The sequence below is a fragment of the Pseudopodoces humilis genome, chromosome 5, assembly GCF_049639895.1.
Source record: "Pseudopodoces humilis isolate 2021_Gansu_Grassland_sample_001 chromosome 5, ASM4963989v1, whole genome shotgun sequence".
Taxonomy (NCBI): Eukaryota; Metazoa; Chordata; class Aves; order Passeriformes; family Paridae; genus Pseudopodoces; species Pseudopodoces humilis.
Genome location: NC_142204.1, coordinates 60,082,417 through 60,101,851, shown reverse-complemented (window position 1 = coordinate 60,101,851; position 19,435 = coordinate 60,082,417). Strand labels below are relative to the sequence as shown.

At 36.9% G+C, this 19,435-nt stretch overlaps 1 protein-coding gene across 5 annotated transcripts in view; it reads right to left on the bottom strand.

The window, feature by feature from the left end:
• SRPK2 (SRSF protein kinase 2) overlaps positions 1-19,435 on the bottom strand; it is an 87,186-nt gene that overhangs the window by 51,083 nt on the left and 16,668 nt on the right. The window lies entirely within an intron of this gene.

The following is a 19,435-nucleotide window of genomic DNA, read 5'->3' as shown; positions in this document are numbered from 1 at the left end:
TGGACTGAAATATGAATTATTAACTACAAAATACGGGATTTAGTCTTTATCACAAGACAATAACAAAGTATATATTACATTTATATGTTAGAAACCATATGAACACAAATGAAGACAAATAAAGCAAAATAAACTGAAGTAAACCAACAAATGCAGTGTTTCACTCCTCTTCTTACCTGTTTAACAGCCTAGTAGAAAAGATTTCACAGGAATAGGGAAATTGCAACACTTCACTTAATATCAAATGCAGTCGAGCAGCAGAATACTTCTTGCCTTTGGCTGGTTGGCTTTTTTCTGACCCCTAAAGCACCCTGGTAAAATGTAATCCTGGCTTCATGTGATCATCACAGTGCAAAAATACATTTTTCATGTCCATGTTTACTTAACATTTAGAAGACCCATTCATCCCGTTAAGTGTGAATGCATCATATCCTGGATTATGTCTGGGAACTCAATTCTTCAGGCTAGGAGAAAAAGGTAAGCAGACAGGCAGTTTGTATTGGACAAACACTGAGGGACATGACTGGCAGGTGAGAAAACCAGAGCCTGGAGGAACAAGGTTGCATGACTAAGCCAGCAATTCGAACCTCTCTGTCTACAGCAAATACAAACATTCACTGCAGTGGTAAATTCTGAATGCTCCAGTTGGAATTCTATTGACACCAGACTTCTCCTCATTAACCTTGCTTTCAAGAAGTCAAAACAAGCATTTTACATGAACTCTTTATATTAACATAACTCCTTGTCATTAACAGGTTTTCTTTCAAAATAAAGAATTTAATTCAATCCTTCAAAAAACACACAACTCCTCTCCCAAACTTCCAAATCCCAGTAGCATTTCCTCTATAAAACAAGAGTTTTAATAAAACTCTTTACAATTGCTACTAGCATTTATGGAAGTACCCAGCTTCCATTGCAGTATCATTAAAACCAATAAAAGCAAGCTAAACAAGCAACTCAAAACATTTTGACTTATTTGACATAAGTTGCAAAGATGCCTATCATGCAAAAACTTTTTGCTAGTTTTCAATAGTCAGTTATATTCTTCCATTTTGGTATACGTGGTCATAAGTACAATATATAAAATGTCTTTTTTTTCAAAGCTTTGAGTTTTTCTCTGTATATCACTCATTCCTGCTAATTTAAGCACTGATTTTCCTAACAGAAATAAGTAAAAGCTGCAAAAAGTCCAGCTGCAGTCGAAGCCCAGCAAATGGAAAAATTGCAGATGTTTTTCACAAAAACCCATTTTCACCCAAATACAGATAAATAACAAGCAGCTGGTTCTAGCTTCATGACCATTTACTTCATCTTTCTGTCTTCTTGTCTTCATGGAGACAGTAGGAATTATTACTCTTCAATCACGTGAAAACACTTTTCATTTGGATAACTTTCATAAACTAATCTTTAAGAAAGCAGTTACTTAAGCTCCTTGGCTTACAAAGTATCTTTTTTTAAGTGCCCAGACCTCTAATTTTTTTAAGTTGACTTCTCCTACTTAATGCAAAACCGAAGTTTATCTCTTGCCCAACAACCTCATAGAATGTGGCATATTTTATTTTATGCAGATGTTGTTTCCAAGAGGCATTGCATTCAGCATGCTCTCCTGTCACATTCCCTCAATGAAGAGGTCGCCAGTCTGTAAGAACTCTCCATGAGCCCTTTGTCTTTCCAGATGTTTCCAGGGAAATGCCTTTCCATCCCTTATTTGCATCAACCATTTGTCTTGGGAGCTGTAGAAGCAATTTTGGAGCTTTTCTATTATTTTTAAACCTTGCAAGTGAAGGACCTTTCATTTGATTTGATCTTCAATAAGCAAGTAGCCTTTTCAGTAGAGTTAGGAAAGTCACCCCAGTATTACAAAGCACCGTCCAGCTGGCTTGATTGAGGCACTTTTGTATACTAAATACTGTGAATTCCTGTTGAGATTTTCAGCATCTATTTTGTGTCAGCAAGTCTGAGAATAAGGGTTATCAGACCATCTGACTCATCCCAGCCTTGGCATGCTTTACCTCACAGCATGGCTGCTGGATGACTCACTTATTGGAATATTCCTATTTCCAACAGCAAGAGAGTCTCATCCATGGTGGAAAAGCACTCAAGGAATCCCAGCTGTCATGGTATCCCAGATGAACTGTCTCCCCTGTTGAGAAGATGCAACTAGTCAAGAGGCACCTGCCTGCCAGAATGACATCTTTCCATATCCTGAGTCTTGCTAACAGAACACTGTGACTGAAGCTTCTTCTACCAGCGCAGTAAACTCCACAGCTCAGGAAAGGAAGCTCACCTTGTAAAGGTAAATTCTGGACCCAGTTTATAATAGGAAGTGGACAGCAACTATTATTTCCATGAGCCTACAGCCTTCTGCTCACTTCATTTTCTTAAGGGGTAATCTTATCTCAGGGCTTGTTATGGAAGGACAACTGTGTCTGTTGTACCTGATCCCACACAGAGTTCTGAAAGACTGAACAACTTTCCTACTCTAGGTTTCAAAAGTCAAATGACCAAGGTAATTGGCATGGTACACTAAAGATCAGAAACACTGTGGTGCCTTTGTTCTAATAGCAGTAAAGGACTGTGATGACATGAATTCAAACCTGTAACATTTTACAAGCAGAAACTGAGGTCCTAGGAACATGGCAGGCTTACTGCTGCTGAATATGTAAATGTTAGGGTGTTACAGTGGTGACAAAACTGATCTGACTGGTGCTAAAACTATGATACATTACATATGTTTGTGATATGCCAATGTCGTGACTTTCACTGACACAGTGTCAAAGGCAGCTAAAGTCTCCTCTGCCACTGGCTCAGTAACAAGCCTCAGAGAAGTCTTCAAACTATGGAGACTCTCAGTAATAATGAATGGTAAAGAGCTGAAGAAAACTCTGAATTGAACCACAGTGTTTCAGGAGATGAGGCTAAGAAGAACTGGAAGCATAGAACGATCATCTCCCCTTATGTACTTATAGTTACTGCAAAGGCAAAGCTGGTTTTCTCTTCCTGAATCAAGATGTGTATATGCAGTCAGTGCCCTGTGTCAGCACGCTATCACTGGGAGTTTTGATTCAATAAACCTCTGAAAACATGATAGCTGAAGCACAGCCTGACTGCAGGATGGGATGGAGATATTCCACTATAAAATGAGACATCCTTAAATCATCAGCAAGACAACCAAGCCTTGGACAGCTGTAAAATGCCTTCGAGCTTAATCCTGATTGATAGTGTGGGTGCCAGACATAGGAAAAGGCTAATATTCCTCCATGAACATTTTATCTACTTGGATTTCTACAAGAGTCCCAGCTAGGGTAAATCAGTTCCCTTTAGACATTTGATGAATTGTTGCTAGGCAACATCAGACACAGACTAACTGTATAGTGCCAGGGTTGGGAAATAAAGATGATTCATAGGGATGAACAGAGCCCTTCACACTTCTAAAGAATACTGCTTCCAGTTCGGTTAATCTTCTCAGAAGGTTTGACTTCTCAGAACATCCCACTTCACTGAGGTGCAGCAAGTCCTATGCGTGTAGGAGGAATACAGAAATGCAAAGAGATCGTAGAATCCTTTGGGTCAGAAAAGGCCTTTAAGGTCATCAAGTCCAACCATGAATGCAGCACTGTCAAGTCCAGCACTAATTCATGTCCCTAAGCGCCACATCTACACATCTTTTAACACCCCCAGCGTTAGTGACTCAACCACCCACTCAACAGTCAAGATGAACAAAGCTTCACCCTAGTCACACCAAAACTGCAGGATTAAGAAATCCCTCCCCTAAATGACTCCCAGTACTAATAACCACTGAAGGATAACAGAGGGTTGAAAAAACAAACAAACAAGGATTATCCTTTTTAAATGCAGAAGCAGAGCAAAAAGACTGCCATAGGAAAAAAAAAAAAAAAACCATTTTTCTTTAAGTCTTTGTGACTCTGTAATTTCTTTGTGAAAATAATTTGAAAGGAGTTCAGAAGGTGAAAACTAGAATAAAAATGCTAGGAGACTATGCCTTAGTCTATTTTCTCCCTGATTTGCCTCAGGACAAAACTTTCTTTGTCCTCAGTACATAAGTCTCCTGGCTATTTCCATGTAAATATAGCATTTATAACTGTGTATATATTTAACAGCAGCTTTCTGCAATGTTAGATAGAATTAAAAATTATTTTTCTATTGCAAACAGCAAACAATAGGTTTCCATTTCTATTGTCAGCTGTATCTACTTATCCAACAAATTTATAAAAATTGCTAAATGTTTTTGTGCCTTGAAATATATTTCCTGTCTAAAAATGTAGGTCTGCACCTCTTCCCTTGCAAAAAAATACCAACCACAGCACAGCATCAGCCTTTTTCCCAGTGCCACCGTGTTGCCATGGAAACTGGACCGATTTCTACTGCCAACATAGGTTCCATGTAAGCAGGAAATGAGCTTAAGTAATATTTATATAATATGCAACAGAGAACATATATACAACATTTAGATTTCACTGGAGGCCTCCAGACTGGCTGAAGCAGTTTTAAGTATTCTCAGACTGTTTCTATCAGACATTCAAAGTATATTTTTATTACTAGTCTCAAAAGCATAGCATAGGAAATGCACACAGATGTGGAATTCAGTATATTCCTTTCTCCTTGTTTCCACTCAAAAAGAGAGATAAGCACCATGCTTCGTAAGTAAGTAAAATCATATGGTTTTCAATTGTCCTGTAAAGAAACTAGAAGTTCATTTATTCCTTTAAGAGCCTCACTCTCAAAAAAGCATAGGAGACTATGGAGGCTATTTTTGTAACACAATCTGAAACAAAGGAAAGCCAACTTAACCTTCAGTATTCCTCTTCCTTTAATAGGATGGCATGTCTTTCTTCTCTTCCACCCTGCCCCCTTTAAAAAAATTTCCTATAAAAATATTGCCATAAAAACACTGCCCCACAATTCTGGTGGGGGCTTGGTGTTGGTTTTTAATTCTGAATACAAGCTGTGTATGCCCACAGTCATAGAAGGTACCTCTGGAGATCGTCTGGTCCAACATCCTTGCTGCTCCAGCCAAACCACCTAGAGTCAGCTGTCCAGAACCATCTCCAGATGGCTTACTTGGAATATCTCCAAGGATGGAGATTCTACCACGTCTCTCATGGGCAACCAATCCACACTAGTGCTCAGCTTCCAGCACCAGGCATGAGATCAGGAGACAGATTCAAACTTCTAAACAGCAAATAAGCCACTGAATGATGCCCAAAATACATTTTCAATACAAAAATAATTTTGTTAGGCAGTTTACTGTGAAGTGACATAACACAAAATACATTTCAAGCATACTTAAAGGGGTGGGAAATGATGCAGAGATTTTCACATAGAAGAAAATAACTAAGTCAAATTTCCCTCACCTCTCTTAGATTCTCTCAGAACACTTTTTCAAAGGTAACATGTTGAAAAGCAGTCTTAAGTAATTTTTTTTTTGGTCTGGAAGAATTTCTAACTAGAAGTATGAGAGTAGGAGACACAGAGGCTACACAAATTCTCTGTGCAGACAACCTGAGGAAGACTGAAAAGCTTCTCTTTTAGAAAGATTTGAAAATATTTAAATCCTTGATCTGCACAATCAGAAATGTAATTTTTACTTCAAGCAGCTAGTTCTTCTCTATATTTCATAAAGCCAGTACCCAAAATCTATTATTAAACTCAAATATTACCCTCTTTCTCAGCTATATAGCCTTGCTTCCAAATAAAATGTGTTAAAGTTGCAAACATTAACTGGAATGAATTATCTTGAGGGCAGAAATCCCATAAAAAGGAGCAGATGCAAGAACTTGAGCACAGTGATATTAGAAAGGCTATTCTAGGTCAGTTCAGTGATCCACACAGACCAATAACCTATATTTAGAAAAACTGCTACATGCAGATGTCAAAGGAAAAGCATAAGAGCAAACTAAGCACACAGGGATCCTTCCTCCCCTAGGCAGTTCCATGGTCTCTAGAAAATGGAAGCTCCAAGGCCACCAGATGGGATTTCTGTGAATTTAGTAACTCCCACCTAATGTTTACTCCAGAAATCTATCCAGTTCCCCTCTGAGCAAATGGAAACTTCTAACATCCGTCTCATATGGCGTGAAATTCCAGAGCATACTTACACCTTTTCCAAAAGATCATCACTTTTTGTTTGTTCTGTATCTGCCATCTCACAGCTACCACTGGTATCCTCTGATTCTTGTCCTGAAAGCCTGCAAACATCCATTCTGCAGTCACCTTCTCCTTGGCACACAATTTTAGAGACATCTACTGTACACCCTCTGCCATCTGTTTGTCAGCCTTGATGATTCCTACTCAATTTTGTCTTTCCTCACAGGAAAGCTGCTCTACGATTCAAGAGCCTACCCTTCACTCTTCCCTGAACCCTGTCATGCTGCTGTCTTCATACACAGTATTCCATAGGCAATGTGTGGAGGGCGTATATTTTGGAATAATGACATTTTCTACCATGTTGTCTCCTCCTTTATTTCTAAACATGTATTTGCCTCTTTTTACCACTACTGAACACTAAGCTGATGCTTTTATGAAGCATCTATTTAAACTGCAGTTCCCTAAATAATGATTATCACCTTAGAATCCTTTATTTTCTATGAAAAGTTATGATTATTTTTTTTATGGCATTATTTCTACATTTATTAGGCTGAATTTCTTTGCCAGTTTAACCAAAAGGCTGGTATTGAGTATAGTAAACTGGGCCTGATGTAGCTTTTTTGACCAAGAGCTACCAAGATAAAATGGAAGAGAAGAAATGTATACAGTTCCATCACATAATCAAAATAAGTATCTTTGTATCTTCAGGAAAAGAAAGATTTGATTGTTTTTTTGTTTCTAACATCCTATGTCTATGACTAGCTCATATAACTGTGACTCCCCAGAACTGTCTATTTATTTTCTAATGAGAGTGTGATTACGGTATGAGTTATTAGATCTTTAAATAGAAGTAGATTAATCAGTACCTCTAAAAGGAAATGACATTTCCTTTTAAAATATCATTTTACATAAAAATAATTATGTATCTCATGAATTTTAAATAAGATTCTAGAATTGTAAAGAGACCTGAAATTAAAAATATTTACCAAAGCCATACACAAAAACTCCTGCTCTGCTTTAGTTAACATTGGACAGGCCCACAAAACATATGCTTTGCAAAAGAATGCAGAAGAGACATTTTCTTTAAAGTAATTTTATCTTTGACTCAAATATACCACTCAGGTGTCACCTGTCTTGAAAAGAACACATGCAATTTATAATATAACCTGGGACTTCAAAATAGTTACCTCTAAACTTGAATTTCTATGGATGTGATGAAATAATTGTCATTGACAGGAAGAAAATATCAACATGAAATACTAGGTAGTACAAACTAAATTAGAAAAGAATAGTGTTTGTAATTGCAATTCTGAAGCCATATGCCAGGAAGATAAAATAGAAACCTAGTTGACTTCAACTGTCTCAAACAATGACAGAAAAAAGGGGAAATTTACACATTAGGTGAAAATAGTAAAAATAGGTATTTAATTTCAAATGAATGAGTGCTATATTAATAAATTAATAAACTGTATTAAAAAAAAATTTCCTTTTTATGAGGAGATTTTAACAACTGAGAGATAAGGTTGCTTAAATTCCAGTGATAACTGTTTACACTCCCAGAATATTAATAAAATGAACCAAACATGTCACAACATTAAGTTCTGATCAGAAAAACTCTACTTTTCTGAAAACAGCTGCACTAAAAGTATTATAGTGATGATGGATAAAGAGAATTGAGAACAATTTTAAAATCAACTGTTTGGGCCTCACTGTTAACTATTTGCAGAAGCCAAAAATCAGTGTAGGCCAGACAGCTCCAAGCTTACAGCAGATTTTCACTTAGCAATCTAGAGAAGAGAGCAGCTTCTTCAAGCAATTTATAAATCAGTAGAAGTCTTCCACATATTTGTAGCAAGGCAACATATTGAAAATTTTACTGCATTTTTCAGTGTAGTATCATTTCACTTCATTATTACAACTGCAAAGAAACCTGAACTTTATAATGCTATTTATTATTTTTCAGGTGATCGGAAGATATCCAAATAAAGATCCTACAAAATTGTAGCAAGCTGCAACTTAATCCAATAACATAAGAAAGTAATTTTTTCTTCAGCTATTTCTGTACAAACTACTTTCTCAGAGATGTCTGTTATTTACCTATGCTTGTCATTAAATAAAAAGTAAAAAATCTTTATGAATCACTAAGATATATAAAAATGAAAAATGAAGGAATTCTAGTTTGAAAGCACCTGCTTCTTCGTGCAAATGAGAACTCCACTACCAGAGTGATCTTTTGTTCAGAGATTCTGTACATTCAGCAGCATTCTCAGCTGTACCTTCCACTGCACACGAACACCGTACACGTCTGTCAGTACTGTGAGGAATTTTAAGATCAACTGGGCAAATGGGTAAGATCACTGTAATAAATACAACAAAATGAATAGGAATGAATCCTTAAATGAAGACTGCTTTTAAAATATAAAATACTAGTTTGCACTTAAAATTCATGGTAAACCTCAGGAATTTTACTCTTTCTTAAAGCATTTTCTTTTTTGGTCAGATCCCACTGGGAAAAGTGCCACACTACCTTAAGTGCTGTAACACAATTAAAGGTATTTGAAACGGTTTCAAAAGGCACTGCCTAATAATCAATGACCAAAAGCAAAACTGCTATAATAAAGTGGGTTTTAAAATCCGTGGATATGTGGTGTTTGGGATTTTTTTTCAATCTGTAGAATAAAATACCAATCTAAGCTAGGACAAAGAAGGAATACTTCCCTGTTGATCTTCAAAGGCTTTGCTCACTCCAGCCGCTCCACACAGAGCCTTCAGCTGACCCAGCCCAACAAGAGCAGAAAACAATCATAAGATGTAAACAGGAAAATACATGAATTTATTTCCTGTAAATTTTCTGACTCTGCTAAATGTTTAGATCAATTAAAGGAAAACAGATGTCAGAAATGTGACTTAACTCATGTTTGCTTGCCTGGTTTTGAACTGTGACTAGAACTGCAGGTACCATGGCCTCCACTAAGTAAAAAAGGCTTTTGCTTTGGGAGTGGAGATCACAGAAAGGGGAGTGTGTAGGTATAAAGATTTTACTACAATTGTGAGGCAAAAAATCCTAGATTGTTTTGCCCCTTCAGCTTCTGCTCCTCCCTTTTTGCAGTTTATTTTGGGCATTTATCTCTGGTTATTATATTTAATATTCACTTAAGTGATACACTATCCCCATGTAAGTAAACCACAATCTTCCTCACAAAATATCAGGAGTAGACAAAAATTAAGCACACCCTCTCCCCTTTTGCAAAGTATAGGCTGGTTAAGGGCCTATGGAAAACTAATTTGCAAAACATGGTCCTTAAAACCCACAACCCTAATATGGAAAGGAAGGACCAGAATGCAGTATCACTCTGGGTACTGCAACGGAATGAAAATGTCAATACACATGTACACAAGCAAAGGAACATGTACATACAACACCAACACAGATGCCTCAAAAGATATGCAATTTTGAGAGTTTTTTTACCTTCTCAAAAACAGATTTGATACACAGCCACCACACAATTTCTAAGCTCCAGACGTGTTTTAGCACAGTTCTGTTAGACATAATGAAAGCAAAAGATAATCATACTGATTCTGTAGACATCAAAGTTTTGCAACAAAATTTTGTTCAGGTTGAAGGAATTCTCCAGAACCAGAAACAATGTGAGCAAAACTGCTGTTATAGTTTTTAAAAAAATAGGGCAATAATTTGCACTGCAATCAATGTCCAGTGCAAAACGTATGTAGACTCCACAGTGAAATAAACAATATAATCTGCTCCTCACAAAACAAATCTAGGATTTCAGGATCACACAAACATTGGGGATGAGGACCTTCAGAATCGTACTGTGGGACTATTCCAGATGTCCTCTAAGAGACACAGAAAATTATCTGGAAACAGGTTTGAGGGAAATGCAAAGCTTTCCATTTTCTTAGATTACCTGTCAACTGTATACTTGTATCTGGCTCAGGAATAATTTTCTTTTAAAACTCAAATGCAGCAGTCAGGCTGCATATTTGTACAAGAATGGTTCTTTAGGAAAATGTAGACATATTGGAAAACATAACTTGTTTGTTGCAGTGTTACTTCCCATGCTCTACTTATTGTTGTTTAATTCTTTTAGAGTTGGGGTCTTTTATTAATTCTTTAGAGAAAATGAGAATCAGGATGCATGTACTCTTCGTGCTACATGTGACTACACTTCAGAGAGAGCTCAAGCTGCAGCATTCTCCGACTCATATATGCACTGTAAACTGAGTTAATCACCTCAAGGCAGCTGCTTGCCTGCCCTGTTTCCACCCCCAGTGGTGGAGCCAGGACAGAGAAACAAGTGAAGGGTTGGGCCTGCAAAGCCGTAATTTTTTTTTTTAATATAGAAGAGAATATTGGTGTGGCAACATAAGTGAAATGAGTTGCTACAGTTTGTTTTCCTCAGCTTCTGACAGTTCTGCAAGGCTAAATAACCAAGCATATGATTCCATGCCTAAAAAAGGTTTATGAATATAGATTTAAGAGAAATCCTTACAATGCCAGAAATACACTGACATTGGTTTTTTAACTTAAGTTACGTTGCTCTTTGAAAGACACTGGAAGAAATTCACTAGGGGTAAGTAATTGGAAAAGATCAATTCTAAAAATTAACAGACTGCCTAAACTGCTAAAACTCTTGTTAAAAGCCCCAGATTTACCAAGCAATCTACCTGAAAAGCACAGATATTTGAAACAGGGAAGTTTTATTTAGCCTATGGCTGAAAATAAAGCCACAGTTCTTCTGCCTGCTTCCAAATTCTACCTGAGATTGAATAACAATTAAGAACTGTGCCCAAATTACCCACAATAATTTATTCAACTTAAAACTTCACAGAATTTTTTTTTTAACCATAAAATTGCATGAGCTTAAATAAACGAGTAAATTCATCTTCTACAAGCTAAAAATTAGTGTAAATCAAAGTAAAAGGGCATGTAATGATTGCATCATTAAGTATGCTGATGCACTAATGACTACAAAGACTGGACAAACTCCTCTGTAAGAAGTTAAATGCTTAAGGTCAAAACGAGAATGGCTATGAACAATGCACTCTTCCATATTTTTCCTCTAAAACAAAATAATGAAAAATAAAATTTTTAAAAAAGTAACTTTAAAAATGAATTCTCTTAGAAATATAGTCTTGCAGGTCCCATTTTTACAACTCAATAACCAGTTCAAACCAAAGGAGGCCATGTTTTGCAGAACCAGCTGCCTAAAATAAACATGCAAGAAGGACAGGAAAGTTCAGAAATTACTGCTGCAAGAGTGTATGAATAGAACAGCAAGTGACAGTTTTGGAAGTCTGCTTCCAAACAGCAGAATCTGCCCTCAATTCTCCCAGGATAGGGCCTGTAGTTAAATCAAAACATGTCTGAATACAGGGTCTAATCCACATTGAAAGCTTATAGATGTGGGCACACTCTTCTGCCATGATAGACCATACTTTAAAAAGATTGAAATCTAACTCGTAACACAAACAGCTCTTAAACAGTTACCTCTTTCACTCCTCACACCTAATCTATAATAATTTGGAGACATTTCAAATAATTATATAATTAAAAAAGGACAAGTTACCCTGAATGGTAGGATAAAGATTTCATGAAAACTTTAAAAGGACATCAGAATGCAAAATAAAGTCACTCAGCATTTTTATTTGACTCAGCCTTCACCTGCAAGTGCATTACAGTGGTGTTAAAACTGTAAAGGCTTAGAGATAAGAACAGCAACAATCTTTCAATAAAGAGTTCTTGATACGAGGAATGAAAATCAGGCTAGTACTGAGGCTCAGAGCTTTTCGACCAGAATGACAGTGAGTTGGGTCTTGTTTGAGCTGAGGGAAAAGCTCTAAGCCCAAAGATAGGTTCACTTTTTCTAAGTGAGTAATTTAATCTAATAAAAGCATAAGGTATTCTGTAATTTTAACAGTTTGCATTGCAAAGTTATTTCAGCAAACCACTCTCTTTCCTGTATCTGTCTAGAGGATGGACAAAACATGTAGTTGTAACAATGATCCTTCTGCACACAGACAACACAGAAATCTTCACAGATCTGACTTCGTCTCTCCAGGAGGTGCCTTTCAGCACTTCCTCAGTGTCAGCTGCTCCAGAACACCTGTGCTCACCACAGAAGACCTCTCCAGCAGGCTGGCTGCCAGGCCCTCGGGCTCAGCTCCATGTCCTGCTGCCCAGCACATCACTGGCTTTCCACAGCATGACATCTCTGCACTCCTCTCCTGCACTGGCTCCCAGGAATTTGGGAAGAGCATGGAAAGTGTGAGAAGTGCCTGAGCACACTGAAGAGCACAGCCAGCTCCAGGTCCAGCTGCCCAGGCACAGCCTGCCTGGGGTGCACTCTGACAGCACCGAAGGCACAGGAAGCAAGGGATGCTCAGCTCACAGCTCTCCAGAGTCCCCATGAAGTCTCCTAATTTCACCTCTATGCACACAGTAAGGTTAGAGCACTACAGATAATGGCAGCCTTATCAGCACAACCAGGGAGCCTTAGCAAAAAAGTGGAGATGCCACCTTTGAACATAAAAAGCTGAGTGCTTTTGAAGGACCTACTGCTCGTATTACGGATTCTTTGCCCTCTTAAATTATAGTATGAGGGGAGAGAAATTGCTGTAGTAGAGAAATATAACATGAAGGCATCCACTTCAGACTTTCATTTTATACTTAAGATTAAAAAAATATTCTCCTAAGGAACAGGACCACTGCATTTTCTAGAGATGGGTACAACTACCCTTACACTTGTACACTTACATCAAAACAAATCCTGGAGTTTAAGTCACTTGCCAAAATATTACACTCTCTCCAAAATCAAAGGAGTTATTTTTAAATAAAACTGAGCATCATTGGCAGGGCTTCACAGTCAATGGGCTGATTATGAAAGGAGGTTCATTGTAACCACTGTACACCACTGTAAAACAGTCTGTGTAAAAAACAGGCTAAAGAGAACCTTGAATATTGTGAGAGTCTAGCAAAACAGAACGAATTAACTGTGTTTTTATGAGGATTTTTTTCTCCCTTCTTTCAAAAGGAAGAAACTGCAGACCAGAGTCACCAACTTACACAATACCCTAAAATCCAAAGTCACGCCACTTGCCTTCAAAGTTGCAAATGGGTCTGGCTGAGTACAACCTTACTCTTCAGCACTGCTCATGAACTGTCATTCAGATTTAAAAAAAAATAAATTTAAAAATATGGACAAGTGGGTGTAATATTCAGGCAGCATGTGCTACACGTACACAGTGGTGAGAGGGAACTCAGCTGTCAATAAGACACTATTAACATCTATAAAAAACTTTACAACTAAGCTTATAAGAATGCCTTTCCTGCTTTTTTTTTTTCTTCCAAAAAAAAGCAGTGGTATAATTTTTTTATACAAAGGTGATTTTCAGCATTTTAAAGCATTGCTAAAGCTCTGGACAAACACTGCATCACTGAAAATGGCTTATAGCATTTAGTAAATAAATTAGTGTGTGGGTGCAACCAAAAATTGTATGGCAGTACTACAGCAAACAGAGACTGAAGTTACTTGCAAGACAGTAGTCAGATTTGTGTGAGAGAGATTGAAACTAAGCTGGGAAACCAAAACAGAGATCTGAAACACAAACAAGTGACAAGATGTATGTGATGTCAGCTACCATATGGAAGAATCAGAGAATGGAATTTGTACACCAGCTATGAAAACAGAAAAGCAATAGTTGAATCTACTTAGATTTATGTAGATGGACCCCACTCCGCTGTAGGAACAGGCTACAGAGTAGCTCAAAATTTCTCAACTGTAACAGAAGCAAATGCTTGAATTAAAACTTGAAGAGAACTTCTAAAATTTTTATTTCTTAATTTTTAAGCCAACTTAAAATCAGGATTGGAACCTAAAGCCATTAAGCCCTGAGGTTAATTCAGTAAATTAGAAAGACAACAGAACAAAAGTTTTCCAAGAATTAATACTCAACTTGCAACAGAACAATTCTGGCTTTGGTTCTCTTAAAGAACACCAAACCACTGTTTTGACTACATTAATTCTGTATGTACTTCCAGCCCTTCTATTTCTATAAATAACATATAAAATGTATACCATGCATAAATAAAGCAACCTCAAAAACAGGTAAGTACTGAAAAGGTTTTTCCAGTTTTGTGTGAACCCCATGAGACTCCATCTCACATATACTGCATTTATATTGCTATTGTCATTAAAAATAATGTTGCACTCACTTAACAGTTACTTAAAACACACATACATGTCCCCTGAAATAGAACTACTTCAGAATACAGAAAGATGTAGGATTACATACCCTCCTTTTGCAAGTTCCTTATGAAGCCTGAAAACCTGTGTATTTTCCTTTTGAAATTTAAATACTTTCCTTGCTTGTTCTTACTTCCAACATAAAACTACCATCTATGTTAGAAGATTCTGTAGATGGTTAAAAGAATTATATGATCATGATTTCAGAGATGATTAACCTAAGATTTAAGAAGAGATATGAAGTTTCATTCTGTTTTGTCCTTTCCACCTCAGTCTGCCTTGATAAGGATTCAACAACTCTGCCACTTTAATTAAAACAGTGAGAACTACTAATCCACATCTGACTCATGCAAAACAGAGAATATAACAGACTAGAAATTTTATTTAAAAAATATAAAGAGCTGGATGAGTTTCAAAAACATTTCTGAGAGTAGGAAGGGAACATTACAGACCACCTTCATAAATTCTGTATACATTTCAAAATTAAGGTACAAGTTTATTTCTTCTTTATTCTGTACATGGCATGTCCAAGTGAATAATCATTAGAGCATAGTTAAGAGAATAGCCTTTAGCATAGCACCTGAAATGGCTTCAACAACTTACTGTTCACCATTTCAAAACAGTCTTCACAACAAAGGATTAATACAGAAATATTTTCTAGAAACAGAACACCAAGTTTGTGTGTTTTACTATATACCACCAATCACTTCCAAATCCACACATCAGTACTTTTTCTTATCTAAACACGAGATTTTAATCAGGGGTCTACACTGACCAAGGTATTTAAAAACATAGCATGAATTTGCAACTCTCAATACTTTGTGTATTGAGTACATCAATCACTTTGTATAAGTGATTTAACCTATCTTCTACAATTTTAATATGAAACAGCACAACTGTTACCTGTAGAGGTATAATAATCAACAATTTACAAATTTTTACCTTCAAAAACATTTTTTCCTTATTTGAACTCTGAGGAGTTCAAACATTATCAGTGCCAAGTGTGGTCCATTAATTCAGTAAGAAAAAGTCTAGATTTATGCAGGCCATTTACAGATTGTAACTTAATTTTCTCCAAAACAAAACTTATCTTGACAATCACTGTAGCTACTTGGAGTTCTGATAACAGAACAGTTACACTGAGTCACATCAAAGTTGCACATACTTTGTCCATTATCCTATTCCTGACAATGGCTGAAAGTGGTCACCTTGGGAAGGGTACAGGAATGATCAAACAACAGCCAAACAATGGCCCAGTATGCAACAATTTGCACATTATGGGCCACATATAAAATCTTTGTATTTATCAAGCGTCAGTGAAGCATTTTTCTACAAGCTTGCTCAGTCACTCCTTGAACTGGGAAGTTTAACATTAACATCCAGTGGCAAGAACTTCTACACACTTAACTGCCCATATCTGAAGAATAATTTCCTTTTTGTTTGTTCCAAAACTGCATGCAAACTTACTGTGTGGGAAGAAATAGAAAAAATATTTTTATTTGTTTTTTCATTTCATTCACCATCTTATATCTTCTATGTAATTTCTCTCAATCATTTTATTCTTTCTGAGATGAAAACCGTATTTAAGGCACGAGATAGTGCTTACTCAGTATTTTCTTTCCTGACAGTTTCTAGCATCACCCTTACAGTTCTTTTACAGCACTGAGCTGTGACTTCTGCAGACCCAGCATTCCTCGAATGGTAATTATATAACTGATAATAATTGCACAAGATCCCATAAGTAGATGTCAAAGGTTTCCCCCCACCATGAACTTAATTTCACATTTCTTACATTTTTATGCATATTATTCCCCTCTTGTAGCATTTTATTTTCTGAAATTTTTTCAGCAACCCCTCAATTTTACTATCCAGACCATATCAGTATGACCATATGACCATAAGACTACAAGAGCAGGAAGTCAAACTCCCTTCTTTCACCTGCCTCCTTCTCTTGCTAAATCCACCAAACATCTCCAAACAAAACCAATCAGCTAACTTTTCTGTCATACAGATTCAATGCAGTGAACAGAAGAGCCCCAAGTGATACAGCTGAAGCAAGATAGGACACAGAATAAACACCACCAGAAGAAGGAATCAACACCTTCCCTTCCTACCATTTTTGATGGCAGGAACTAATTTCCCCTTTTCCTTTCCTGGGGCTGAGAGTGGATCTGTGGCTCAGTCATACATATGAGGTCAACCTGAAGTCAGTGCTGTTGTGACAGACGCAGTTTGCCCCTCTCTCTCATAGCCATGGGAACATAGCCCTGCCCTCTGCACCAGCTCTAGCCCTCCTTGATTCTTGTCTTTTGGAAGTTCTTCTAACAAACTCAAACATAACAGGCCAGTTGCAAAGTGCAAATACAGGCATAACCTGATGTGGACAACACTGCACAGAGGATGGATAAGTTATTTCAATGGTAATGAGCTCTTGGATTTGCTGTTATTCAGTGTATCTTTTGAGTGATAGTTATTAGAATTATCACTTTAGAATCTGTACAATTCACTTGTTTCCAGCTTGATTCTTCCAGTGAAAAGGACTTCTGCTTATTTCCAGGCATTTCCTCTGCCTGTGTTTGTGTTCACACCACTAGGGCCTGCAGCTCCCTAATCCAGATAAAAACCTGCTCCCATCCTCTGAGGCAATTCTCGGGCTCATCAAACCTCCATCCAACGGATTACATCAAAAGCACCAGTGCCAGCACTAAAGATAAACAGAAGCAAGTACTGGGTATAAGGCAAGACTTTAATCACAAGCATAAGCCAACTGTGAAACTGTGGCTTTTTCAATATGAAATATCTTCTCTGTGAAATTTTACACAGAACCTTAAGAACTATGCAGTAACACATACAGTACAAATGGCTTAAAGGGTAAATACACATTGTTCATTATGGACTCATGAAGAACAAAACTCAGATGAGCTGGGTGATTCACCCCAACATTTCTCCTGACAATGATACTGAAATAAATATATATACACACACAAATCTTCTCATACTCTTGATCTGTGCAGTATGACCTTGTATTGAAAATCATTAGCACTCTATGTAGACTTCAGCATCATCTTAACTAACTCTTACTGCCCTGATTAATTCAACATTCTGTATCGTAAATTATAACAAAGAAACACAGCATTTTTGAACAGATACTGCTTTGAACCACGTTGAGAGTATATACATGAGTGACTATTTTATAATGACAGGTATTGTATGTATTTGAGCCGAAACATTTACTAGAGACAGAAAGCTCTTATATTTTACTATATTAACAGGGTTCCTTTGCCAGGTGTTGCCTTTCTTCTCAGAATGAAACCGAATCATGCAATATTTTTAGTCACTGGTATTTGAAGGTCCCTCCTTTTAAATTGCTTCAGAGATGAAATGCCATCACCCTAAGTCACCTTGTCAAACGCTCAGTGACTTGCACATATTCTTCTTCCACCTCCATAAAGAGCTATCAACAAGGCAGCCCTGTCTCCTGAGTTTACTAAAACTCTGATCAAATGTCCTTTCATACTAGTATAATCTAGCTATGTACTCTTTTAACTTTAAAGCTTAAACACCTTTCCTGCAACAAAAATATAACGTTTTGGACACTTGAAACCATTGTTGATGGTCCATAACAGCTACTTTCATGTCTCAAATGAGTCTTTGACAGCTTTTAGATCTCCAGCTTCTGGTTGACATATCCAAATCATAGAAATGGGCAAAAACACATAAGGTAAATCTCTAGGGTATTTTGGTGGGGTTTTCTCTTACAATTCAGAAAGTTTTTCTTTCTGAAAAGTGTTACTGTTGAACTAGGGTTAAAATTTAGAAATATTTTTCATTCCAAGACTGGTCTAAAAAAGCTGTAATATTGATTACAGATCAGAACACCATTTCTCATTCCACAAATAACTATTTATTGCTATGCATGATACATTCAGGAGGAAGTTACAATGAACACTGAATATCATTACTTCATATGAATTCTACAGTGAGATGGACTGTTATGACTGCCAATGTCTTTCTTTAGCAATATTCTCCTTTTTAGAAATACAGAGGTGTAGAGCATCACATATGCTGGACATGTAATCTTTGCAGGTCACAAGTGTTATACTTTTTTTTTTAAATATTGATGACTACATTGTTAAAACTATCAAACAGAAACAGAATGCCTTGGAAGTCTATCAGTTCCACTGCTGCCAGTAAGAACTGCTGAGACAAGAAATTAAATGCTCATACATATTGATTATTGCTGTTGATCTGTGAATTAGAAGATGCTGGATTAATTAATGTTGAAAATAAATGGCAAAAATGGAAAATATCAAAATGCAAGGATAGCAGCCAACCTGGACACTTCTGGAGAGAAGTAATAAAATGTCACACTCACAATTTTCCTATCAGACAATCAGGATCCAGTAGAAAAACACCATGGAAGTCTCAGCTTTCATCCCCCCAAATCGGAAGGAACTGGATAATAAGGCTCTGCAAGACCAAATGAGCCTGTGTTTTGTAGGTGAGCTCTTCTTCCACACCAGCCTTCTAGGACTGGTTGACTTTGCAATTCCTGAGTGGGAACCATATACCCGAGAATATTTCATAGTTTTTCTTACTGCTGTTTCATTTTAACGTACCTTGAACCCAAAATACCCACGCAATATGCTAAGGTGAAGATTGCACTATCTAATAATTAAGATGAAAGAAATGTCTGCCTACATAGCAGGTAGACATTGAAGGATTACTAAATAACTCAGTTATGTGGAACTATGCACGAACTTTATTAGGCATTTGACTATTCAATATGCTGAAAGACATACCATATTCTTGTTTAATACAAGTGACCTTTCATCTATATCATCCTATTCTTTTATGACAGAATTTCTGCTAAATCCTAAAATTTCAATTGCAACGTTTTCTTTTAACTAATGATATAATGTTTGCCAATGCAGCTATAATGGCAAGGACTACAATAAAAAAGTACACAAAATAATGATGAAGCATGAAGGCTGACTTAGAACAGTAATAAGAGAATCCCAGGTGAAGTTTTAAAACCTAAACATGAATGTTATCTCCCATCC